Source organism: Triticum aestivum, chromosome 1D (assembly GCF_018294505.1).
Source record: "Triticum aestivum cultivar Chinese Spring chromosome 1D, IWGSC CS RefSeq v2.1, whole genome shotgun sequence".
Classification (NCBI taxonomy): domain Eukaryota; kingdom Viridiplantae; phylum Streptophyta; class Magnoliopsida; order Poales; family Poaceae; genus Triticum; species Triticum aestivum.
The window spans coordinates 849,737-855,386 of record NC_057796.1 but is presented as its reverse complement, the minus strand read 5'-3'; positions in this window follow the sequence as shown (position 1 = coordinate 855,386).

Sequence of the window (5,650 nt, the reverse complement as noted above, 5' to 3'; positions counted from 1 at the left end):
TTAATTCAGCCATTTTAATATTTATTTTTCCTGTTAATTTTCGCTAGCTACATGGGCTTGGGCCATTGATTCGGCCTTTTTTGCTCTCTAAGATGCAGCCTTTTCACATTCTATATAATTTTGATTTTCGGGTTTTCTTTGTTTTTTTGTTACATTCAATTTTCAGATTATTTTAGTCAACTGGGTGCACATTGTCAGATTCTTCTAGGCACTAGGTCCGAAACATCAGGTTTTAATTTTTCACAACCTGTAACTCAACGATATACATATTAGAGAACACATTTAAAATATATTCAAGTAATAGCCAAATCACCGATATACCAATCAAGTTTATTACATTCCACCAATCACAATATAACCATACAATATTACACCAATCACAATATATCACTCTACAGAAAAACATCACATCCAGCCACATATTAACGATCAAATCAATTCACCCCTTGACGGCAATAAAAAACTATGCTCATGTATGAACGAAAATAAAATAAACAATCTTTGAGGCCATAGCATGTGCTACAAAAATCTTAACAAATGCATAGATATCCACACCGAGCACATCCTACATGCACCAAGCATCAGTCATATGTTCAAGAAGATACGTAATTTGACATGGAAACAAGTACAACTAACAATCTAACATGTGTAGTAGCACCACCAAAAGAGCAAGACATGGAAGAATTTTACAAGAACAACACCCTGGGAGTCCAATTACATGTACATGAGGTACTGCTGCTAGTGTATATAGAACCAATCAAGCTGCTGGTGTAGGAGCAGAGCATGAGTCCAACAGAGCATGCTATAGGAGCAGAAAAGAGGGAGCTAGGGGTAGGGAATAATAGACTAATCCAGAAGCATAATTTGGCACCTACACAACGTAAGTAATAATGCTTGCAAGAACAACCAGACAATGATGGATAAGGACATATAATCAGCAGATATCCAATAATCCAATCACAAGCATTCACAAACAGTATGTATCACACTCCCATGACATATGGTTTTGTTACCACAGGGTTTGCTCATAAACTATTCTCTACAAGACAAGGACATTTGCAGCAGCAACAAAAGCAAATTCATGTTTACCTTGGGTCAAAGTCTATGGGGAGCTCAATCAGAGGTCCAACCGAATCCCCTTCCAGGAGGGCTCAAATAGCTCTTTACGCTGTATCAGAGTTAACCATGGTTTTAAATAGCCCGCTATAGCTCCGCTATAGCACGCTATAGCGTTTAGAAAAGGTCCCGCGCTAAGAGTCTTTTGTTCAAACACTTCAGCAAACATTTTAAATAGCTTGCTATAGCTCCGCTATAGCACGCTATAGCATTTAGAAGAGGTCCGCCGCTAAGAGGCTTAGCGCGCTATTTAAAACTTTGGAATTAACACATATTTTAGATGACAGAAATAGAAATCCTGAACACACCAGTAATAATCGACTTCTGACTAGCAAGGGCAAACAGATTCAGGCACAAGCAATTTTATAGTGGGATGAAAAATCTATGTGCTGAATTCATGAATGAAATTATATTAGTAGCACAAAGGACCCTCACAGACATTTGTAATAGAACGCAAAGGCAAATAGAGTTCCCAGTAGACAATGTATTCCAGTTATTAAACAAATTCTAGCCAAGATAATCAGTACAGTGGTGAACCGAACACAGTAATAATCCAAAGCTGATACTAATAAGCAGCAGGAACCTCCCTACTTTTGTGATATAAAACTAATATCAGACCAATTTTGTACCAAGTTGTACATAATCAGTGATGTACAGCATGGGACTGTCAAACAGTCAGTTGTTAAAAATGTTCAACAACCTTGGCGCCCTTGAGGTTCTCGGCGCCGAGCTTGACGAGGAAGGAGCACCAGTGCAGCTCTCCGGCACACCGACGATGAACATCACCATCGCTACGATCGTCAGGACCCTGCCCAACAGGAGCACATCGGTCGGTGCATCTTCAGAGACCCAGAAAGTGAGAGTTATGGGCAGTGAACTAACGGACCAGGAGAAGATGGAGAGGATGACGCCGAGCCCGTGCCGCTTGGACGGTGTTGGCGCCAGCCGGCGGCGCTTGGTCCAGCAAAGCCACCAGCCGCTGGCGTAGGCTCTTGTATCGCAGAGTTGACCCATAGGAGGCTGCACAAGAAATCAGACAATGGGTCGCATATCACAGGAACAACTACATTTGCCTGTGGGGAAGAAGTGACAGCCAACTAACCTCCAGTGTCACATGCCACGATCACACCATCATTGTACTTCATTGCAATCACCGAGTTACTGTCACATAGGGGTTCCTGTTGATGCAAATACAGCGTCGAGAGTTAACCATGTGCGTATACAAATAAAAATCTATTGAAACAAACAATAGCACCATGAAAGAAGGTGCAGTTGCACATTAGAGGAAAGCCCGGGCACTGAAGGTATTTTGGAAAAAATAATAACACACACAAGATTGCTATGAGCATCTCCTTGGACAAAATACAAAAGACATCAAATTTAGTGAAAGACACAATAGCATCACAATAAAGTTGTGTCGGTGTACAAAAGTAGGGGCACTCCCTTTCACCCCTTTACTTGTGCACGGACAGTCGGAGCCGCGCCCATGGCCACACTAAGCAGGGCAGAGGAGGGAAGCCGGAGAGAAGCCGAAGGCATAACACTATTAGAAAAAGGGTCAAATGTGAAGCACATTAGAGCCGGTTTGATTTTGAGCCGACACTAATGTGTGCATTAGTGCCGGTTCCAACGGCTAGCCGGCCTCTCTCATTAGTACCGGTTCGTGGCGAACCTTTAGCACCGGTTCGTGCCACGAACCGGTACTAAAGTGAGTGGTATCACGAACCGGTACTAAATGTCGTCCTACATAAACCCTTCGTCCACCCGAGCTCGCTCTGTTCTTCCCCTTTCCCCTCTCCTCTCTGTTCTTCCCCTCTTCCTCTCAAACTCATCACACATTTTGCCCAAAATTTGTCAAGATTTGAAAGCCCTCATCCATTCAACTGATCACAAAGGTTAGCAACTTTGTCCTTTCATCTCTCATTGCTAGATTAGCTCTTGCAATGCTTTATATAGTGATTGATTTGTGAGTTTAGTAATTTGGGAGGAATTATATGTGCTAGTATTTGATTTATATACAATTTGAGGTCAAAAATAACACTTAGTTTGCATATGTAGGTGTGGTTTACATAGTGCCTTCTAAATCTCCGTCGTAACCACCGTCGATCGCCCGCACCGTCCCGGCGCCGGCACCACCTTGTGGTGAGCCTCTTGTTCATGAATGTTTTACATTACCAAATCGTTGTCCCAGTTACCATCTTCGAATATAATGACTTTCAAAGGGTATGAGATAAATGGTAATACATTTTACACAATCGCCCAAGATAAGAAGAACACCAACCAAAACAGTGGTGTACGCTTTGATGCAACAACCAAAACGGGAAAGGAAACATATTATGGTTACATAGAGGACATATGGGAACTTGACTATGGACGTGGTTTGAAGGTCCTTTTATTTCGGTGCAAATGGGTCAATATGACACGAGGCAGGGTAACGGAAGACCCGCAGTACGGAATGACAACAGTGTTTCTCAACAATCTTACATATGCAGACGAACCATTTATCCTAGCCAATGATGTGGCACAGGTTTTCTATGTGAAAGACATGTCTACCAAGCCGAGAAAAAGAAAAGATAAGGAAGCAAATGCATCATACGATGAGCCAAAGCGCCACAGAGTTCTTTCTGGGAAGATAATGAAAAGTTTGATGAAATTGCTCCATTCACAGTGAATATTGACCCGAGCATCCCGTTAAAAGATGAAGATTTTCCATGGTTACGGGGTAAAGGGACACACGCGAAGAAAAAGTTTCACACCCAAAGATCTTGGATGTGATCGACTTCACTATCATCACTTTCTTCTGTGTTTCACACCCAGGAGGGAATCTCTGTAATAGTTAGGGTAGCTATGTGTTTTGGCACTTGAAACGCGAAGACATTTTATGTGCAAACAAATTCTTTCATGCATTTACTGATTTTTTCAGCTAAATGACCCTGAAATTGGAAAGCACTTCAAATGTACTCTGAAAAGGTTGAAAGTTGGCATGATATCATAATTTCACCCACATAGCATGTGCAAAAATTAGAGAGGGTTACCGCAAAAACTGGATGCACTTCGTGTACAAAATGGACAATCTCTTTCGAAGTATCAGGGTTTCGGACGAAAACTCATCTGTTATAAAGGCATTTCATTTTTTAAATAACCTAAGTATTACCAAATTGAATATAATGATAAAACACACTAATATTAAACATAAGAAAAAAGAATCACTGAAAAATCTATTTTTCAAAGTTAAGTTATTCACAAACTAGTGATTCACACAAATTTCAAATAATTCAAAATTTAAAGTATTCAAATTTGAAAACTACCGGCACTAACATAAAGTTTGTAATTTCTTGTACCTAAAGCAAAAAATATTCACAAAGAAACTGTAAATACAGAAAAAAGCAACTCAAAAATAAATAAAACAAAAAAATAAAGCCAAAAAAAAGAAAATAAAAAAGCCCGCCTACTGGGCCAGAGCGGCCTGCATACGACTAGAAACCCAATGTGTTATTGGGCCAGGATGCAGTCCTGCAAAGGCCCAGTAGGCTCACAGGGAAGAACATAACAGGTAGGCCCAGTAGGCCTGCTTTGGAGAGGAGCTCGAGAGAGCTGCCGCACTGGGGCTTATAAACCAGTGCGGACGCCCCTTGGCTAGCGAGGTGGGACTCAACTTGCCGCACCGCACCAGCGCCAGCGCACCCCCTTTAGTACTGGGTCGTGGCTCCAACCGGTACTAAAGGTGGGGTCTTTAGTACCGGTTGGAGCCACCACCCGGTACTAAAGGCCTGCCCTTCCCGCCGCTTGGCCTGGCCAAAACAGACCTTTAGTACCGGTTTGTAGCTTCAACCGGTACTAAAGGTGGGCTCTATATAAGAAAACACTTCAAAAAATCGTCAGTTCGTTCTCCCTCTGCTTCTTCTCCTCTGCCTCCACCGCCCCTCGTCGCCGCCTCCGTCGTCGCCGCCCCCGTCGGTGCCCCCCGTCGCCGTCACCGCCGCCCCCGTCGTCGTCCCCGTCGCCGTCTGTCGCCGTCCCGTCGCCTCGCCGTCCCGTCGCCCACGCTGTGAGCCCCTCTCCCCGGCCCCTCTCCTCCCTCCAATCGAAGCCGCCGCGCCGCCGGCGCCGTAGGTGCACACGCGCACGCGCGCGCACACACACACGCGCACACACACACACGATTCTGTTTTTAGTTATTTCTGTTATTTCAGTTTTTTATACAAATGTTTTAGATGAATTAATTAATTAGACTAGATTAATGTCAAATAGTATATAGAAATGTTAGAAATGTTAGAAATTTTAGAAATGTTAGTTTTAGCTAGATGAATTAGATTAATTTCAAATTTGTATAGAAATGTTAGTTTTTAGTTTCTTATAATTTTAGTTATAGAAATTTAGAATTTGCATATAAGTCACAATCCAATCATTTAAAAAATGTTACTTTTTGTGGGCATATAGTATTTGCTCTCGACGATGCCCGGCCCGCATCCTCGCCGTCAACCCGTTCGCGATGACGTCTGGCTGACCCATGTCCGGGACTGGGCTCCGCCGG